This window comes from Lissotriton vulgaris, chromosome 8 (genome assembly GCF_964263255.1).
Source record: "Lissotriton vulgaris chromosome 8, aLisVul1.2, whole genome shotgun sequence".
Classification (NCBI taxonomy): Eukaryota; Metazoa; Chordata; class Amphibia; order Caudata; family Salamandridae; genus Lissotriton; species Lissotriton vulgaris.
In genome coordinates this window covers 190,247,088-190,269,738 of record NC_141696.1, presented here as the reverse complement: position 1 = coordinate 190,269,738, position 22,651 = coordinate 190,247,088, and positions in this window count along the sequence as shown.

Sequence of the window (22,651 nt, the reverse complement as noted above, 5' to 3'; positions counted from 1 at the left end):
GGATGATCTGGTAGGGCCCACGCCAACGAACATCCAGGCAGTTTCTTCTCACGTGCTTTCGCACGAGGACCCAGTCCCCAGGGAGCAGGTCATGGCATACCTCCTGGCACGACGGAACTTCGGCAGCCTGCACCTGGAGGGACACAGAATGAATGGCGTCAGACAGCCCCTTACAATAGTCCAGGATCATATCATCTGTGATGTTTAACAATGCAGCAGTTGGTACAGATGGCAACCTCATTGCTCTCCCCATCAACACCTCATGTGGTGACAGCCCCGTTCTCCTATCTGGGGTACTACGAAGGCTCATAAGGACCAATGGTAAAGCATCAGGCCAACTTAGGGACGTTGATGAACACATCTTAGCAAGTCGAGCCTTTATGGTGCCGTTTATTTGCTCCACAATTCCTGAGGCTTCTGGTCGGTAACTGCAATGCAATTTCTGATCTATATTTAGAGCTGCACAAATCATCTTCACAAGCTCGCTGTTGAAATGTGTCCCTCTATCTGATTCCAAAGAGGCCGGTACCCCGAAGCGCGGAATGAGTTCCCTAAGCAGTAACTTAGCCACTGTAAGGGTGTCACACCTACGTGTAGGGTATGCCTCAACCCATCTGGAGAATACGCAGACAACCACCAAGACATAACGGAGGCGGTTGCACCTTGGCAGTTCGATAAAATCCAACTGCATGCGGTTGAATGGACCTCCAGATCTCCCTATGTGACTCAGTGCAACTGGTGTTTTCTTCCCTACATTCAACTGCTGACAGGTCACACAACGTTGACACACTGCTTCAGCTGCCACTCTAAACTTAGGGTTATACCAAGTCTGTCTAAATACTCTCAGCATAGCATCTCTTCCTAAATGTACAGGGCCATGTATCTGTCTTGCCATTGGGCTCACCATCTCATTGGGTAACACTGCTCTTCCATCTGCCGAGACCCAGAAATGGGACTCACCCATCACACATCCTGCCTTTTCCCAGGTCTGTTTTTCAACCTCAGGTGCATTGTCTTGCATGCACTTTAGTTCGTCCCAAGTATCAACAGTTTCTAATATCATAGCTAATTCAGTTCTTACATTTATTCCACCCACTTCCACCTCTGTGAAATTGTACCCTTGTTCTGCACAATACCGTGCGACTTCGTCGGCATATCTATTGCCCTGTGACACGAAGTCCATATTTCTGGTATGTGCGGTACACTTCACAACTGCGATACCTGCTGGACATTGCAAAGCTTCTAACAGTAGACGCACAAACTCTCCATTGCGAATAGGAGAGCCTGAAGACGTCAGGTAACCTCTCTGAGACCATAACTGCCCGTAATCATGGACTACGCCGAAACCATATTGGCTGTCGGTGTATATGGTGACTCGAATTTGATTGCTGGCCAACCAGGCACGGGTCAATGCAATAATCTCGGCTACCTGAGCGGAGTGTACTCCTTCCAGGCATCCAGCTTCCACAATTCCAGAAATTGTACAAACAGCATAAGCTGCTCTCAACTGCCCAACTTCGTCTCTTACACATGAGCCATCAACAAAGAAAATTTCATCAGGGTCAGTCAATGGCTCATCCACGATGTCGGGTCTCGGTTTGGTGCATAGTTCAGTCACATCGAGGCAATCATGGTCTGTACATTCATCATCGTCATCGATATCATTTGGGAGAGGCATCAAGGTAGCAGGATTCAAAACAGAGCATCTCTTGAGGGTCACGTTTTCTGCAGCAAGAATGATTTGCTCATAGCGCGTAAGCCTGCTATTAGTCAGATGCTGTGTTTTGGTCCTGGTCATTAACAGTTCAACAGAATGGGGCACATGCACCTCTAACGGGTGCCCCATAACTATGTTCTCACACCTTTCTATGCTGACACCTGTTGCGGCAACGGATTTAAGACATCCGGGCAACGCTGCGGCTACTGGGTCTAAAGTAGCCGAGAAATAAGCAACTGGTCTACGGGCACTCCCGTGGATTTGGACTAACACAGACAACGCACAACCCTCTCTCTCGCAACAGTAAAGCAAGAATGGTTTATCGTAATCCGGCATTCCCAGAGCAGGAGCACGACACAAGTCCTCTCTCAGCTGCAGGAACGCCATCAAACAGTCCTTGTCCCATGGTACCGGATCACTCACCTCCTTGTGCGTCAGTTTCTGCAAAGGTTTTGCTTTCAGTGAAAAGTTTGCAATCCACTGTCGGCAATAACCCACCATCCCTAGAAACATCCTGACTTCTCTCTGTGTCTTGGGCGCAATTATTTTCATGATCGCCTCTATTCTGTCTGGTGACACTTTTCGTTTACCCTTCTCTATTCTGTGCCCCAAGTACTGTACTTCTGTCAAACAGTACTGCAATTTTCCCGGGGACACCTTATGCCCATTTGCAGCTAGGTGATTTAGCAAAGCAATGGAATCCTCCCTGCACGCTTCCTCTGTCTCTGACGCCACAAGGAGGTCATCTATGTACTGGACCAGAACTGACTTCTGGGGCAGTACCAGACTTTCAAGATTCTTCTTCAACAGCTGGTTAAAAATCGATGGGCTCTCTGTATACCCCTGGGGGATACGACACCATGTTAATACGCGATTTTCCAGCTTAAAAGCGAAAAGGAAATGGCTATCTTCATCCAATGGGATCGAGAAGAAAGCCTGGCAAAGGTCAATCACAGTGAACCACTCAGCTTGGACCGGTATCTGAAACAATATCACGGATGGATTCGGTACCACAGGGCAACATGAAACGACTATATTATTAATCTTTCGGAGGTCCTGCACTATTCGGAATTTCCCATTTGGTTTCTGCAAACCCATAATCGGGGAGTTACATGGACTACCCACGATTTCCTTCAATATTCCCTGCTTAATCATGGACTCGATCACAGGCTTAATGCCAGCAATCGTTTCTGGTGTCAATTTATATTGGGGTGTTCTTGGAAACTCGGCGTGTGGTTTCACTACTATTTTCACTGGGTCTACCCCTTTAACCAATCCAATCTCTTCCCCAGTGAAATCCCACACTTCCGGGGCTACTGTCTCTCTCAAATCCCAGGGGAGCTCATCTACAGTCAAAGTGGGATACAACTCCACACATATTCTGGAATTTGCAACTTTGAAGTCTGCATCATCATCATTAGTCAATATCTCCACTCCTTGTGGTGTGCAGTATATGGTACAATTTAATTTGCACAAAAGGTCTCTTCCCAACAGGCATACAGGACTGGAATCGCAAACCACAAACTGGTGCTCATCGCTATACTTCCCTATTTTCACCTGCACTGGTTCAGTCAGTGGGCTGGTCATTCTCCTGTTAGCGACCCCTACCACTTGTATTGTCTCTCCTGACATGGGCAAGCCTGGGACTGCAGCTGATCTAATCGTGGACCTAGTGGCTCCTGTGTCCACTAGAAAGGTCGTGGGGCACCCTGCCACTTCTGCCTCTACGTAGGGTCCCCTTTGGTCCACATCTAAGGCTGCCCCGAGGGTACAATCTTCTCTTTCTACTCTTTGTCCTGTCAGCGGATCGATATAATAGCATTCCTCTCCTCCTACAAACAGAGGCATCTGTCTATACGTCTTACCCATCGTCCCTACTCTGGGTGGCTGAGGGAACTGGGCTCGGGGAGGAGGCCCCCCCCCTTTGAGCACCTTTCCTTGGTATTGCGTTACCCCCCCCTTTGCACATTCTGGACCTCTTCTTCCTCTCCCTCCTGTTCTCCTATCTCGACATTGTATGGGCACTCGCGTTTCCAATGCCCCACCTCGTTACACTGGTGACACCGTGTCGTTTTCTTCAAGGTGGCTATGTCTATTCTGGGTCTAAAGGTGGAATTCTCCTCGTTGCCCTTATTCTGGCCATACTGCTTCTTTCCGCCAGTCCCAATCCCTTGCGGCTGTTGCTGCTGTCCCCCCTTTCCGGCTGCCTGCATCTGCACCACCATCAATTTCTCTTTTAGCTTCTTTGCCTTGGAGTCTATCTCATCACAACAGTATCTGGCATATCTCAGGATTTCATCTAAGGGTTTGTTTTGCCAACAAATCAAGTGTTGCTGAATCATTAAACTAATATCTGGTCTCAGGCCGAGGACAAACTTGGACACAAATTGCCCTATGTCCTTCGGATCCATTACATCCAACCCGCTATACTGTTTAAAAGCCTTCAGCAATCTCTCATAGTATTCGTGAACTGTCTCTTTGGGTTCCTGTCTGGTTCGATCTATTTTGACCCAATCTATGTCTTGCATTGGCACTTTCTCTTTCAGCCATGTCATCACTCTCTCGTATTTTGCCATCACAATCTCGGACGGCCCATTAGTTGTAGGATCTCTTTCTGGCTCCGTCGTGGGCCACTCAGCGCTAACCTTGCATGCTGTCCACAAATCTCCTGGCACTACAATGTCAAACAGCGTATTCAGATCTATCCAAAGGACCTTTGAGATTTTTACGAACCTTTCAACTTGCTTATACCACTCCACTGGGTTCTCCCGCAATTTGGGAAAGGAGGTGGTAAAAGCAGCTAAATCTCCCCTACTCCATGGCACGTGCACATAGTTCCCATTTACGACCTCACGCAAAGGGTATGCTTCCATTCCCTGCAATCCTCCTGATGCCATACCAAGGGTGCTTCTCCTAACGGTCCCTTTCTTGGACCACCTCTCTTCCCACTTATCTAATGTCCTCCATGTCCTTATTCCAGTGATCAGTTCCCTTATGTGCGTTTTCAATCCTATTGTCCTTCTCTCATCTAAGTCTCGATCTGAATAATGTAATCTGTGGTTACCCTGTAATGCTTTGGTCCTTGACAGATCCACCATATATTTGCCTGCTAGATCGACTAACTTTTCATGAATTGTTCTCGCTTTCCGAGTGATGTCCTTTGCCATGAACAGTATTTCATCCTGCTCATACATTTCCAATCTTTCTAAAGGCAAGAGACCCTCCACCATGTCATCCAGGTCTGACCTTAAGCTGGCAACATCAAGTCTCTTGGCTTTTATCTCCGCTCTCAGTATGTCCTTTGAAGGGGGTTCACCGGCCTCTCTGCCATCCCAACTCCGAGCCCTTCGCTTAGACTCCGGAGAGTTAAGGAGAGCCCTACCTTCCTCCCATCTCTCTAAATCCCACGCTCGGCCATCCTGCCTAGGGAGGTGATGAAACACAGGCCTGTTTCCCCCTATTCTATTATGTCCATTTTCCTTTGCTCCCCTTCCTTCATGGCAAGATTCGCCATTGTTCTCTGTCCTGCCCTCATTTTCTCGAGTCCTAGTGTCACTCAGTATCTGGTATGATCCTTCCCGATCCCCCATATCCCTAGGACTACGTTCTTGTCTGTAATCACAGGGATCCTGGCGAGACCTCTCGCAGCTTCCGTTCTGTTCATTATTCCCAGACACATAGTGAGTGCACTTGAAACTGTTTCTATATTCCTGCGTCCTCCGGTCTGCTTCATTGTGCATTGCACGAGACAACCCCCCACACTCGGAGCCCCTGTTTTCCAGGTCTGACCTCCCTCTTCTTGGGCCAGTGTCCTCTCTCCGGTCCTGTTCCCTCCCGTCCCACTCTGGACTGCTTTCTCCAGCCCCGCAGTGAGTCCGGGCCCTGCTATCCTGACTTTCCCTTCCAGCTTCTGCTGTTATGATGCTCTTGTGAACCTCCACGGCCTCGTCCCACTTCCTCATGTACTCACTTAGCTCCTGGAAGGATTTTCGTCCTGATCCCCTCATATCCACTGGCCATCTAGGCCCCCCCGGATCCCTTCCTGGCTCCTCTCCTGTGTGTACTGGGGTGCTCCACTCTCTTGGTATCAGCAACTGACTTGGGGAGCTAATCGTATCGTTCTTCCTTGTCATCTCTGCTCTTTCTCTGTCCCTTCGTACCCGTTCCTCCCCTCTGGCTCTTTCTGGGTCATACATCGATACTATAGGACCTATGGTAACAGGTACTTGCAGTGCATCTGGTAATGAGTAGGATGTGGCACACTCCGTTTCCGGCCTTTGTACCACAAACCTCCCAACCACCTGTTGCACCTGACTAGGATGGGACAGTTCCTTCTTTGCCGCGGGATCCCAATCGGAACTGGGAAGCGGTCCATGCTCTCCTGCATTGTCCCCCTCTTTTTCTCTATTTTCGACATCTCCCCCTTCCCTGTTGTACGGGGGTGGCCTATCTGTCAATAGTCTGTTTATCAAGCTGTCTTCTGTTTCGCTCTCCTCATCTTCTTCTAAGGGGCTTTTGTTCCCGGGCATTTCCAATACTGGATACAATTTATTTACTTCCATGTTATGCACTCTCCATCTTTTAGCATCCGCATCCCACTTAGCATCCTGCACTGCCCTTACCGATCGTTTCACCCTTTCTTGTCTTCTATTCAGGTTCCTCTCGTGCGCTGCCCTTAGCCATGCATTGAGAGCTTCAAACTGGGTTGGTCAAGGCATGGGTCTCATTGAAGTCATGACTGCTTTCAATCTATGTAACACCTCTAATCTGAACGTTCCGTACTTCGGAAACGTCAGTTCCTCATTTCCTTCTGTAATCTTGCTCCATTCTGAAATCCACAATATTGTATGTAGCCCAACATTGTCCGCCATGTAACGGGCTGGCGTACCCTCCGGCGGGGCTTCTTCCCCTGCATACGACCCCCGCCTCTCTTTCTTAAACACCGCTCTCAACCATTTAAAACACTTCATGATTTTACGCACAATTTCCAGCCTCGATATTCTGTTTACTTCCTGATGACTATCCACCTATCCTAGCGCGACTTTGCTGGCTGGCCTATCACAGCGCGGTCTTTCTCCGGCCGGCCAATCCCAGCGCGGCACCTTCTGACGTCACTAGTCTCCGCTTCGCAGCAGCACCCCTCCTTTCTCAACTCGTCTCCCGGTCATGCATGCGTCCCATTCATCCGCCGAAAAGTGACTACTTCCGACCAAGCCGTCACTTCTCTTGACTGTACGTCCACAGTCTATCTGTAATTGTCATACCAATTGACGAAACGTCCTCCGTCTCTCTGATAGGTTGCTTACACACAGTAACTTCCGACCAGCGTCCGTTACTCACACACTCACTCTTTCGTTCCCCCTATCTCGGTCTTTCGGGCGATCAATGGTACCTCATGACCCCCTTCACTCCGGTTTGACAATTACTCTGGATGTCCGATACACCCGAACCACTTAAGCTCACCTTGAACTTAAGATTTTCACCGGTTGCGCGCGCTCACAACCTGTTCCACAATCACTCTACAGGCATTCAACTCCGCCAGACATTACAACATAGATACAATACAAAAACACCGCAATCTAACACGCATGACCCTTTATACTCACTCTCGACCGATACTGCTGCTTTTCTGTCTTACGTCATCCGGACCTTCTTCGGCGGGCGGTTCTTCCGATCATCGATCCTCTAGGGGCCTTGGGGTAATCTAACCTGGCCTAGGTCACCTTCCTCAAGAAGACAACCATCCTCTGTAGCTACCAACTGCTCCGCTTGAGATTTTGATCGATACCTAATCACTATTGATCTAAAACCCCATTCTGATCAATTGAACCTTTATTGCCTGTCGTTGAGGAAAGAAAGTGCACCTCTTACCCAGTTAGTTACACCCCAGAAAGAACTCCGCTCAGAAGAACCACAAACAACTTCTAACTTTCAAAGGTTTATTATAAAGTTAAGGTAAGCTGTAAGTACAGACATCTCAAAATGAGATTCACTAGATACACCGGCCCAATTACATACATGTGCTCTCTGAAAACTCTCAGACGAGCAAAGAAGACTACAAGTACAAGTTCTAAAAATAACAAGGCCATTAGCATAGTCACATATTGAATTCTCTCCGTCATTTAATTCTGGAGTAAAAATACAGGTTAGGCTGTCCCTACCCTGCTCTAGATGGTATCCCTACTTAACAAGGTCTCAACCTATCAAAAGGTGTCAGCGGTGAATGACTTCCTAGAAAGATCACCCACTCTTAGTCTCTAGATGGAAACCTATAATCGCCAGTCATGACCCCTCTCTGCCTACCCATCCGCTCTCTAAAGGGTCCTCAGGCATCTGCTCTACCTCCACCCAGGGGTGCTGTCCCTAATACAAAAACACAATTACATTGGAGACGCCCCTCACGTGGTGTATCTTCTGGCTTTTTCCATGATGAGGCCTCGTGCGTTAGAGTTGACCTTGCTTCGCAGACTCTTCTCTGGCCCGCTGATACCCCCTAAAACATTCCGAAACCCTCCTACATGTCTGTACCGTCTTCTGAACAAAACTCTATTTATTTCGTTTTATAATTAGATCCCCCCTCTGTCTTGCAGACAGACATCTGCAGACAAACCCCCATTTTCATAGACTTCTGACAAAACAGCAACATTTCTCTTCAAAGACCAATATGTGTAATGCAATGACTAAAACATTTCAGGCCTACAGCATTTCTCATAATGACTATACCATTCAAATCTTTTCTTTATCAATTAATAGCATGTTAATACTCTATTCTATGATTCGGTAAACACATCTATAAAATATAAACCTATTACATGCTTAACTACTAAATATCATTTTAGTGCAACCCACATCATGAAAACGAAATACCTTTCCCAAACCCTTTCTGCTCAGGCCCTGAGGCCTACCACGTTCTACGTTTAACCGCATTGCCATCTTTCATTTTAGCAGCTACATGACATGGGTTCAGAATTAATCACGTCTAATAAAGTTATTCATGCATATATTTCTGCATTAGTTCCACTTCTACATAAATCTCTAAGCTAACCACACAATTCAGAATATAAATGAATATAATGTTGGCACTCATGGCATTTCTCTTCATGATAGTGCGTACTACATGTAAGTATGATGTACTACTATAATTCATTCAGTTTGCGCTCTCTCAGCAGTTTGGACAATTCCAGATTGCCCCTAGCTGTAGCCGTGTTTTGGGAGTGCTGTTTTTATAATTTTGTAAATACTTTGAATTGCTTAGCTTGCTACTAAAGTGCACTGCTCAAAAATAGGCTGAGAGCACCACCATGTAGTGCACTCTCAAACATGTGCCGGGTTTAAAAGCGACGTGCCAAGCACCGGTAAACACCAGCACATATTAAGCACTGCCTCTAACCCTTCAGTGATTGGAGAAGAGACTTAGAAACCCTTCCATTTGACCAGAGGAATGGGCAGAGAACACTAAAAGTTATTGCAGTCAGAGAAAGGTCAAAGCAGCCTGTTTGGGTGTCAGAAAAGCAGCAATGGCACAGAAGAGAGGAAAACGCAAAAATATTGAGACGTGTTAAAATGATGAGCCATCCTGCATAAATCAGCAGTGGTAGCATGTAGTCTGTATCAATTGTTGTCCCATGTGGTAAGTAAAAGCCCTTACTGATTCACCAAACCCTTAGTCTGACCTCCCACTCCTGCTTAGGCCCGCTGTTGCTGCTGGATTAAGTGCTGTGCTACTGGACATACTCAGGATGTTCATTCCTGCAATTTCTGGGCCCACGGCACCTTTTCCTAATATTTATCTATTAATTTATGCATTTTTATATAGCCCACACTTTACCCAGGGGTGTCAGAGCGCTTTACAATAAAACTAATTAAATTACATAAGGAAGAAGTGTGGCTCACTGGTTAGAGCAGGCAGACCCTGAAGCAGAGGTCAGACCCGGGACCAGGGTTCGATTCTCGACGCGGCAGGGTGTTGAGCTCAAATGTCCACGGACTCGATAATTCTCGCTTCGGTGCCTGACCTAATCATGGGTTCACACTCTGCAACTCTGGGCATTAAGCTTGCTTAATCTCCACAACGGCCCCCCGCGGCGGGATGCCTGGCTTTCACCTTGGGGATGCCCTGTAGGGGCTATCTCACAGGGAAAAACCAGGACGGGTTCCCAAGGCAAGCGTGGAGATACCCCTTCGGGGGTCGATTCTGGCGCTATATAAGAAATATAATAATAATAATAATAATAATGAGAGTAGCATAGAAGTAGGTAAGACTACTAATAGGTACAAAAGTTACTCGTGGTGAGAGTTACTGATGAACAAGTTACAGATTCACTCAACATTACATAAAGAAAAGGTGGAGCGATTAAGGTTATACAAGTACAGAATACATATTTACAAAATTGAGCCCTAGTACCTCTCGTGATTGTCATGAGACAATCAGGGTCATGACCTGGGATGAGGGGGTGTGTATGTCTGGTGGGGAGCTGGGCGAGGAGAATTACTGATAGAAGTGTCTTTGGAAGAGAAGAGTTTTAGGATTTGTTTGAAAGACCTGGCCATCTCTCATACTCTGTTCCAGATTAAAGTCACAATCACACATCATGTTGCTTATCACGTGTAAAAACAATGAATGTGCATCTGTCCTCCTCTGCAACACAACCTCCAAAGCCTGCAGGATACCCATAAACCACAGCCAATCTTCTTTCATCCGTGAGAGTGCACCTCAATGGGTTTCAAATGCTGCTAGGGGGGACACCAAAGGGGGTTACTTAAAGTAGTGGCCTGGTCATGGCCCATCTTTGTTGCTGATGGATGGCTCCTTGCCGCCAGAGGCGCTATGCTCCAGTATTGGATTTCATTGAGCCAATCATATTTTGGAAGCTGTAGGTACCATGGCACACTAAAGCGGGAAAAATTGTAAAAGTGGTTGGTGGAAGGATGGCCTGGAGCTGGGTCCCTCGCGCCTGGGTGATTGTAATTGTAATGTAGCAAGGAGTTGTCTGGTAATCTACCTGTCTTGTGTCTGATGTGTCCTTCTTCAGCCCAACTAAATTCAGATCCAGAATTCACATCCAGTCCACGCCTCACCCACAAGCTTAAGGCCTCTTACGGTAACCGCAAGGACCATGCGATCTGTAGTCTTGCAGCAACACCCAAAATAATGATGAAACCACAATAAATGATTATGTAAGAACATTAACCTGACCTCCCCCATTGTAAACATTCTCAAGAAAACACAATGGACACCCTTGCACTTTTCTGCTGGGATAGTAACCCGTAGGACTGTTATTAGCAGCCTGCAGTGACTTCTACATCATGGTTGATGGAAAACTTTTGTCCTGGATCCAAATGGTCCCAATTGTTGGACTCTCTTCAAGGCCACATGTGCAGTGGGGGTGAAGAGCTCCTCTCTTTAGAACAGTAGTTGTCTTACGCAGAACAGGTGTTGCCTAGAATTAAACAAGGCTCATTAGTAGGTGGCGGAAACGATGCACACAGATTTCAGATAGCCCACGTAGGTGGTTGTCGCCTCATTCTGTACTGTGCTGCCCTATTACACACAATGATCATTCCACACAACGCAAAAGGCACCACCGAGCCATTGGCGTATCAAGGGGCCCGTGGTGCGGGGTGTCCACGAGCTCCAGTGGGCCCCCGCAGTACAGTACCCTGGACGGAGAGCTCCTGAGTGTGGCTGGAGGAGGACCCCTCATGTACTTTGCAGGAGGGCCCCCTCAAGTGTTGTTACGCCACAGCACCGCGCTCACCCATCCAGCACAGCTCAGATATTCTATACGGTTGGGCATGAGTGAGCTCAGAATAGCAGCTATATTAACAAGTCATGCACAGCACTGTTCACAACTCCCAGAGATGCACTTGTGTGTACAGAACTGGGCAGGATGCAAGGGATGGTTTGAGGTACCTGTGTGCACAACAGTGCATCCCACGAGGTAACAAATAACATCCAGCAGAACCCGTTAGAAAAAACTCTGAGCACACACACAACAAAGCTGAGATATCCAATCTAGATGGATATCAGAGTTGACAAAAAACAGCACCACCCATCACCATCACAGCCTCCGACACAACATATCAGAAGAACCCACATACAACCTGGACAGGTGAGAGGCGTCATATTCCCATTGGCTCACAACAGCACTCCACTCCTCATCAAACAATATCTCTCCAAGACAACACATGAAACGCTAAACCAATGCCCACCGAACACCCCACAGCTAGAACGCTACTCCTCAAGACCTGGCTGTTCGAGCAGTAGCAATACCACTCCTCCCCCCCTCCAGTGCCTTGAGACCCTCACGGGTGAGTTGTGCGCTCTACAAATGTATTGATTGATAGGCGACACTTTGGAGCGGAATAGGAGACCATAAACTCAGGTTTACCTCAAGACAGACATATTCATAGCAACCGGTCTGGTGGCGTGTACATGAATCAATACAGATATCCATTCACATACACCTGACAGTAACCATAACAACAACCATACAAATAAATCATCACTCTACTCCACACTACTATTGATCCTGCTTGGAATCCTCGAGACCAGAAGGTATCCAATCCTTAGAGCTCCTTGAGGCCATACCAATGGCACTACAGGGCTAGACACATCTCTCCACATGAATATGAACCTTCAGGAGAATAGTCTGCTAATTTCTGAGCGCACTTCTGGGTAAGCACATTTTAAAAAAACAATCCTTCATTCCATCATGTATATATTTATTTCACGGTGCCTCTGAACTTCAATATTTTTTATAAAAAACATTATTAACATAACAAAAATTCTATGCTGAAAATCCTCATAACCTTTAAAATCAGGGATTTTTGCATTTCATTCAAGAGCCCCTGCACCTTTCCTTCTATTCACAAATGGGCATATGACCTTCACATACTTTAACGCAGCTCCACAAGTTAGGCTGCAATATTTGGAAAAGGAATGTTCATTTACTTGTAGTAGCTTCTAATGCAATGTTTGAAATAATATTTTAAGTTGTTGGAGCGAAGGCACCATTTATTTTCTCAATCGCTTTCTAGTATCAATCGATCGAGTACAAACTTCATAACCGCTTTTCTCGTTTCGCGCATTTCATCAAAAACAAATAAAGTTTTGCCTAAAGCTGCCCATTTTAATGTGCAGAGGAAGCATCGTTTGTCTTCTGCAAAACTAAACAGATCAAGATATACAAGTAGCCAAAAGCAAAGTGTAAATTACTTGTCTTTTCCAGCATAATTGTGCAGCTGTCAATCACACGCTGCCCTGGGAGACACAAAGCAAAGAGACAACAAATCAAATGCCTTCAAAACGAAAGGCACGGATTGATTATGCAAACAATCATTACATTACACGCAAGGACCAGGATGTGTATTAATTATGGAGGGATACTCCATCCCCACCTTTAAGAGTGTTTTATAGAGGAAGGAAACTGCTTTGATAACATATGAGTGAATGAATGAAATATATTTTTAATGAATTGATTAATTCCCGGCCGAAGTATGATATCCTACGCGGACGACGCGCAGCTGCTATTTACCTTCTCTAACAACCCCGCCCTTGACCAACTGAGGTTCCAGGAGGATGTCTTTGCAATCTCAGATTGGATGGCGGAAAACTACCTCCAACTCAACTCCTCTAAAACGAAGGTGCTTTTGGTTGGAAGAGACTCTCACAAATGGGACTATCAGTCGTGGCCCGCTGCACTGGGCCCCCCTCTCCGGCCGAAAAGCACAGTTAAGAACTTAGGGGTCCTAATGGACAACTCCCTCTCCTTCGAACTGCATGCCAAAAAATTGTCAGGTACTTGTTTCGGCCACTTACGTGGGTTGAAACCTATCTTAGGGTTTTTTGCCGCACCCATCCGTCAAGTGATCATTCAATCAGAGGTCTTGTCTTGCCTTGGTTACTGTAACGGACTTCTATTGGGTGCTAACAAAGCGGTCACAAAGAAACAGCAACAGGCTCAGAATGCAGCTGCCCGCACTCTCTTCGCCCTCCCTAAGCACTGCCACACCTCCCATCTCCTGCACAGCCTACACTGGCTTCCGATCGAACGGAGAATTCACTTTAAGACTCTCTGCACCATTATTATTATTATTATTATTACATTTCTTATATAGCGCCAGAATCGACCCCCGAAGGGGTATCTCCGCGCTTGCCTTGGGAACCCGTCATGGTTTTTCCCTGTGAGATAGCCCCTACAGGGCATCCCCAAGGTGAAAGCCAGGCATCCCGCCGCAGGGGGGCCGTTGTGGAGATTAAGCAAGCTTAATGCCCAGAGTTGCAGAGTGTGAACCCATGATTAGGTCAGGCACCGAAGCGAGAATTATCGAGTCCGTGGACATTTGAGCTCAACACCCTGCCGCGTCGGGAATCGAACCCTGGTCCCGGGTCTGACCTCTGCTTCAGGGTCTGCCTGCTCTAACCAGTGAGCCACACTTCTCCACTCCATAAAATTCTGTCAGATCAGGGCCCCCAGATTCTGCGGGGGATATGCTCACCCTATGTGCCGACGCGAGCACTGCATTCTGCAGACCTGCACTTGGCTTGTGCTCCCAGGGTGCACAGGAGCAGAGATGGGGGCGCTCTTTTAGGTCCCTGGCCCCTGCCCTTTGGAACTCTATCTCAGTCTCGGCTGGCCACTCTCAAAATCACTGGGCTTTCAGGAAACAGATTAAAACCTGGCTATTCTCCTCCATCTAGCTGGGGATTGCCCTGTGGAGCCCTACACTATAGGCATCTTCTTGTTGTCCTTCCACCTACCAAAGAAAATGGGCTTCCGGGTGCTAACCATGTGGCAGAGAAAATGAGAGAGTAGAAATCAGAGATGTGGTTAATGAGCAAAGAACCAGGGTTTAAGTGTTTTTATGGAAGATTGTTCCAAAGGGAGCCTCGTATAATTCCTGGGCGAGTTATTTCCACAACTTAGAGGCAAGAACTGCAAATGCCTGCCCACCCCTTCAGGCTGGTGAGGTCCTGGGCAGGCTGGTGCAGAGAGCATTAGGCAATCTGAGGTGGTGGCCCTGAACATAAGGAGTTAAAAAGCATGTGGTAAGTTACCAGGGCCAGGTTTGTAGAATGCAAGATAGGTCGAGGTAGGGGATTAGAATTTGACTCTATGGGCAAAGGATTAGCCAATTAAGCTTTTTGAGGTGTATAGAGATATTATGTGTAAAATTCACAATAACCTAGATTTAACAGAGCAATGTAAATTACTGTATATTGATACTTTGGCCTTGAGGAAGCAGATTTTGCTTTGAAACTCATGTTGGCTTTGACATTCTGTCACTGACCGGAGAAGTGTAATAAACTGTAAAATAATGATTGACGACTCTTTTAATACTCTTAATTTGTTCTTAAACTACGTGTGTTTACTCTATATCTACAGTAAATAGTCCAAGACTTTGGCTCTGATGATGAGGTAGTCAGCCAGATCTTTCTTCTTAGGGGCACAGCTTTTCATTTGAGTTACTTGTACTCTTCCACAGTTTTTCAAAGATTCAATTTTCTCTATTTAATACCTTTACATCTTTGAAGAACCAGCCATAATTGTGTGGATTTTGTGATCTGCTGCAGATCAATGGTCTGAAGGTGATAGATATCCAGAGTCAGAACCATCATCATTGGGTTGCTTCACATGGAATCCTCAGACAGATATTTAAGAACGTTGAGGATGAGTTTCTTCCTTAGTGTTGGTCTTGGTTTCAAGGAGTATTGACTGGATAGAGCAGTGGGAAATTTGAAATTGAAAATAATCATGTGGTGGTATGTCAGGTGATGCAGTGGTTTGTTGTCATGATGGTATGGAGTGATGTAAGAGGTAGAGGAAGGTAAAAACTGTAAATACGAAATAAATAAATAAATAAATAAATAAATAAATAAAGGGAGGATAGGCCAGATGCTGATGGGAAAGAGCTAGTTGAGACAGAAAGGGAGTTTGGTAGAGCAGAGGTGAAGTAAGGAGATTTGGCTAGAGAGAAGGCTACCAGCTAGTGGGATATACTGGAGCAGATGCATACATTAAACGTCATGGGAGAGTGAAAGAAAGACATACACATGATAATACAGGGAGAGCAAAAAAGGACTGTTAGAAAGGAATTGGGAGGTGGATATAGTGTGGTTGATGAAGGCTATCTCAGGGAGGGAGAAATGGATGAAAAAGTGCTGGGAGGATTGTACATCTTTTGTTCTGCAAAGTCACATTGTGAGGTTGGCTATGCCTCATGCAATTCAGAAATCCTTGCATTCAGCTAAAGAGAAAATGTGCAGCTTCCTATATGCAGTAATGAGTGCCCATAGGCAGCCACGGTCGGTAGTGGGATGACCTGCAGGGCGGTGACGTGGGGAGGGGAAGGGGCAGGGTGGGGGGGAGTAATGCATGGATTACGGAGTAAGTAAACATATAAATAAATAAAACGAATTTCGTTGCGCGCACTGCATCGCATTTGGTGATGCAGTGCATGCAACAAAATTCGTTTTATTAATTTATATTTTAACTTACCTGTAAACCTCCGTAATCCATAGTTATATACCCACACCCTGCCCCTCCCCACGTCACTGCCCTGCAGGTCATCCCACTACCGACCGCGGCTGCCCATAGGTCAATCAGCTTAGATTTTATATGGAACTAACAGCTTCTACCACCACATATTTAAAGATCTATCGGATTAAACCCCATGGAAGAAGCAGGATCCTAAATCAGATATAAATGGTAAGCTTTGAGAAGTTAGAGGTTTAGGTGGTCCTGAGGAGCAGTGAAGGATGATTCATGCTCATGCAGAAGGTCAGCAGAGGGCTCAGTGTTCTTAATGAAGCAGACCTCAGCTCCAAGCTGGCTAGGCACTCAGTTGCCCTTATTGACACGTGATCCAAAGACCAAGGTACAGGCACTTACAATAGGTATCTCATTGCACAGAACATAAGAGTCTGGAATGCTCTAAAAAGTGTGAGTCATATGCTTGCTATACAAAATGTAAGGTTAAAAATAAATAACCATCTCCTATGATTTAAAAAGTATTACTAGTGCTTTCTGGAAGGCAGGTGGATTTAGAACAGATGTAGAAACCATTTTTAGATTTAATGCACATCTCAGGAACATATTTTTCTTACTGGCATAGACTGTTTTAGCACCAATATACGTGGTTTGTAAAAAATGTCAACACTTTGTAAAATGTAAAAATAAACTAGTATCCCAGCAGCCCTGGCACAACGTTCCTGGCATTGAGGAGCACTTTTTTCAGAAAGCTCTGCACATATATTCATGAAAATAGGTATCATAATGGAGAGAACCAATGGTAGAAATGAGCTGACCCATTAACCCATACAATAAATTATGGTGGGCAGATGCAAAATGTCAATGACGCTTGAACAGACCAACAGATGAAGAGAGCTGACCCAAAATCCCTGTATTTAAGAGCATATGTATGTAATATTATGATGTTGTTTTTTGAAAGCATGAGGCGTGCGAGAGAGCTAAGTTTGTTTTTAGGCAAGACCTGATTAAAACATCGTTTAAGAATGGAACAAAAAGCATTGGCAAAGTACGGTAACGGCTTACAACTGTGCACTTTTGTTTAGGCAGATATGCAGTACAATAAGGCACAAAGCTGTCACTCACGCTGCAAGACAGCCAATGGTTGAAGTAGGCTGACCAATTGCTTCATGTTGTTCACGCTGTGGAGAGAGAAGAATAATGAGAGTGAGTGTTGAACAAACGAATGAATGACCAGGGTGATCCAAAGCCCTCCTATGCTTGTATATATGTATGTATTTTTATTCATGAGGTTTTTTTTTTATTACATGAGGCTAAACCTAAAAAAACTGTGTCACATGGAAATGGGGTGGTATTCCTTCTGCAGCTAGACTACAGAAGATTTTGAATCCAAACTGGTCTCCATATGTGTTTAAACTGACACACAAGCAACTAGGGCAGGATGCTGTAAAAAGGCCCCACTCTGGTTCCAGGGTGGCCACTAAGTGCACCCGGCATGCAGCCTCAGTCCTTTCCCACATAGTATTTATCCTGCCAACTACTTGGGCATCCAATTATCTTTTGTAGTCCAGCTATCCAAGTATATCAGAAGAAAACTGATCTGCAAGACAAAGGCCTGATGTGACAAGAAGGCAACATGCCACCACTCCCGCTCGATAAAATAGACAAATGAGCAATGGTTGCAACCAAAGGACAATTCAAGATGGAAGCAGGAAGTGGAGTCTGCTCTCAATTTTAATTTATTTTTGCAATGAGTTGTATTAGTAGTTTAGCATTACTGAATATTGTAAGCTATGCCAATTTGCACCCGAAAAACACACAGTGGACATTGCATAAAATTAGGTATGAGCGGATTTTGCGGATTGGCAATCCGCGAATTTGCGGATTTGCGGATTGCCAAAATTCGCAAAATCCGCGAATCCGCGCGGATTTTTTTTTTTATGTTCGCACGGGTTTCTGCAAGTTCGCACGCGTTTTGTACAATTTCGCAAATTGCGAAATTGTACAAAACGCGTGCGAACTTGCAGCAACCCGTGCGAACACAAAGAGAAAGAAGCTCCTGGTCACAGGAACAGCACTGGGATTGCGCTCATGAAAGTCAAGGGTGCAAAGGCCTCTACCCAGCATCACAGCTGATTTTCCACGGTAGATTTGGGAAGAGGCACACCTGTCCAGCCTCGAAGACGCTCATGATTGTTTTTGGGCTAATGAATGAGTCACTGATTTTGAGCATCAACTAGTTCGAGCGACCATGCAAAGGCCGCCCTCTACCCAGCATCACAGCTGATTTTCCACGGTAGATTTGGGAAGAGGCACACCTGTCCAGCCTCGAAGACGCTCATGATTGTTTTTGGGCTAATGAATGAGTCACTGAATTTGAGCATCAACTAGTTCGAGTGACCATGTGTGTGTTACTTACTATGCAATCGCCCTGAAGGGCGCAGGGGTCCCTTGAGTGACCTGGCTGTGCTGGCTGTAACTATTTTACAACGGCGCCAGCAAGCTGCCAGCGCCGTTGTAAAATAGTTACAAAGTTAGCTTGCACAGGAAGCACTTAGATAAAATAAAGCAGCACCTGCTTCGTTTTATCTAGTGGTTCCTGTGCAAGCTAACTTTGTAACTATTTTACAACGGCGCTGGCAGCTTACTGGCGCCATTGTAAAGTAGTTACATGAGTGCGGGTTCAACTTTTGAACCCGTTACGTTCGCCGATTTTTTTTGCGGATTTTGCGGGAAATCCGCAAAATTCACGGATTGCGGATTTCCCGAAAATCCGCAAAATCCGCGAGCGTAACGGATTTCACGCTCATGCTTACATAAAATAAACCCGAAATGCAATGCATGGGCAATCTATGGTTTATGCATAGTCAGCCATAGATGCACACAGACAAGATCACCGCATCATAGGAGCGGCCAAGGCTGCAGGAAGGGCCAGAGTGGCCTACGGACCTCACCCCTTTGTACCCTTGCCTCCCCCATCCACTACGACCTTCAAAGGGTATGTAACTGTTACCACGCAATTTTTAGCACGCAGTACCGTTACCACAGATCCATTACCACGCAAAACCCATTACCACGGATACCTTTACAACGCATTATTCTACAACGCAGGTACTATTACAACGCATACCATTACATCGTAAGTTTAGGTAAGTTTATCTTTTTTAAATAACATTTATTAGGGGTATTGGTATTTTTAGGGTTCAGGGTTGGGTTTGGGTTTTGGGGTACAGGGGTATTTTTAGGTTTTAGGGTTGGGTTTGCGTTTTGGGGTACAGGGGTATTTTTAGGTTTTAGGGCTGGGTTTGGGTTTTGGGGTACAGGGGTATTTTTAGGTTTTAGGGTTGGGTTTGGGTTTTGGGGTACAGGGGTATTTTTAGGTTTTAGGGCTGGGTTTGGGTTTTGGGGTACAGGGGTATTTTTAGGTTTTAGGGTTGGGTTTGGGTTTTGGGGTACAGGGGTATTTTTAGGTTTTAGGGTTGGGTTTGGGTTTTGGGGTACAGGGGTATTTTTAGGTTTTAGGGTTGGGTTTGGGTTTTGGGGTAAAGGGGTATTTTTAGGTTTCCGGGCTGGGTTTGGGTTTTGGGGTACAGGGGTATTTTTAGGTTTTAGGGCTGGGTTTGGGTTTTGGGGTACAGGGGTATTTTTAGGTTTTAGGGCTGGGTTTGGGTTTTGGGGTACAGGGGTATTTTTTATATATATTTACAAATTTAAAAATTACAATTATTTTTTTATTTTATTAATTAACTAATAAATCATTAAATATAATACTTCTAAAATAATTATTTACATTATAAATTAACATTATATACTTAGGGCTGGGTTTGTGTTTTGGGGTACAGGGGTATTTTTAATATATATTTACAAATTTACAAATTACAATTATTATTTTTTTTATTTATTTAATAATAAATAATTTAATATAATAATTCTAATATAATTATTTACAATATAAATTAATATTATATACTTACCTATAATTATACTTACGATGTAATGGTATGCGTTGTAATAGTATCAGCGTTGTAGTGTATTGCGTTGTAAAGGTATCCGTTGTAACATGACATGCGTTGTAAAAAATCCGTGGTAATGGTATGCGTGCTAAAAGTACGCGTTGTAACATCATATATCCCCTTCAAAGAGCCGGAAGCAGACACAAGAAACCGGATGTCAGACTCATATGTTTCACTAATATGGAGGATAAGGGAGCTATGAGCCAGGGTTGAGTCAGCAAAGTTGTGCCAGTGGTTCGGATGCACCAGTACCAACGAGTAGGAACAGCCTGCCACAAGAGGAAGAGCTGCAAGAGAGGGCGAGCCATAGCAGCGGTCAAGAAGTACCCGAGCGACCAGTGGCATAACGAAACTTGAGGGTACCCCTCTGCAAAATACATAGAGGGGTATCCCCACTCTCAGGACCCAGTCTGGAGCTTTTAAAGTGGCCCGCTGCCCCAGGGCCAGAGGGGCACCCTTGGCAGCTCGGGGGCCCGCTGCCCTAAGGGGGCTGCAGTGGCTTTGGTTACGCCCCTGCGAGCAGCTCCACTGCTGCACGCAAACAGCTGAGAGAAAGCAGGCAAAGCCAGGTCTCCTGCACCCCTCCGCTGCTTCACTGAAGTTTTACTAGGGTGGCGACAATGTTATGAGTTGGTGCATGTGACTAAGCGAAGGAGCGAAGTCACACAGGACAACCAACATTGCTATTATGTTTGTGTAACAGAGAGATTGTTATGTCTGGGGTAAGCACCACCCGCCATCTTTACTCTATTCTTTCTTTTATGTTTATCACCCTGAGCATGCAGCTGATGGGACTGACAGAGTGATGAAGGTTCTAGAAGAATGGCAGACGTAAGGCTGTTTACCTTACAAAGAAGAGGTCGGTCTCCTTCCTCAGGTCAGAGTGTCTCAGGTACCTGATGGTCTCTGTGCTGAATAGGAGTGTTGGAAAAATACAATGAGACATATAGACAAGAAGTATTGAGTTGTAATGGCTTAGCACTGTGCAGGGTGCAAGTTTAAAATGGTAGAGCTATGCCACGTTGGGAGTGAATAGCAACCACAGAAATATGTGGGGTTAGCGTTGATAAAGTAAGACATGCATGTAATATTTGAGGAGCATTGGCTGCACTGTGTGAAGATGTAGTTCTGAAATGGTAGGTATTGGAGGTCAAGCTTGAGGTGAATTTGAGTAGGAGTGTGAATGAACCAGAACTAGACTAAAGGCCCATGCCAGTGCCTCGCTCCTACACTGCCAAATTCGACCGTTGCCCACCCGACAGATTACGAGTTTCCTCATGGTCTGGTGGGCGGGTCTTTGGTCATCCCGAGGTAGTGCAGTTCATAGGGTCATATGTGAGCCTTAGAACTGCAACTCCAAGGGAACACCAAAGCAAGTTCTTGCACAGCATGGACTGTGTAGTCCATGCCGTGCAGGAACTGTGGTGCATGCACACAGGAAGGCACAGCATGTGCCCCCCTGCATGTATCCCCAGGCGCTGAGGCAACAGGGGGCCCTGTAGGACCCCCTTAGTTTCCTCACCGGCACCCTTTTTAAAGCGGGCTCACAGCCATAAAAAGGGTAACAGTGAGGAAAGTCGTAATATGCTAGCGGTGCCGCAGTGGCACCTCCAGCATATTGTGATCCTCAAAATGTACCTAATTGTCTGCTGGAACCAGGATGTCTCGTCATTGTTACACTTATAGTGCCATTGTTGGATATGAGTGCCATGTCAGCTTTCAAATCAACGTTGCTCTGTGTGCCAAGTACTGGCTGCCACAGGTTACTCCTTAGCAATTGAAGGATAACAATGATAAAAGAAGGATGTTTCTTCCACATTTCATTTGTTTTTAGACTGCAGGGAAACAGATAAATTGGGACTGGAAGACACAGAAATGCATAGTTACTATTGGGACTATAGATATATATAGCTAGATAGACAGATGGCCAGACAAATAAATAACTAGACAGACAGATAGATGTTAATGCATTACAGCAAAATGGCCAGTGTCACAATATATTTGGATACACACAGACTCACAGACAGAAACACACATACACATATACAGGAGGGCCGTGTCTCACAAGAGGCAAAGCTTCAAATGACTATGCCCTCCGTCCCTCAGCAATGGTGATAAATAGCATATTATCACCTTCGGTGCGGCGGCTATTCGGCCGCAGCGCTAAGGGGGCGGGGGGCCGCACGGTGCTCACACGCTGGTGACGGAACCGCTCCGTCACCAGCCTCGGGTACGCTGTGCTGATGACGGAGCAGTTCCGTCATGGCCCCGCCCGCTCAATAGAACGCCCAGGGGAGGCGCGGAATCCGCGCCGCGCAGGTGTGTCGGGCGGGCCATGACGGAACTGCTCCGTCATCAGCACAGCGCCACCGCGGCTGATGACGGAGCGGTTCCGTCATCAGCGTCGAAGAGGTTATACTCTGCACATC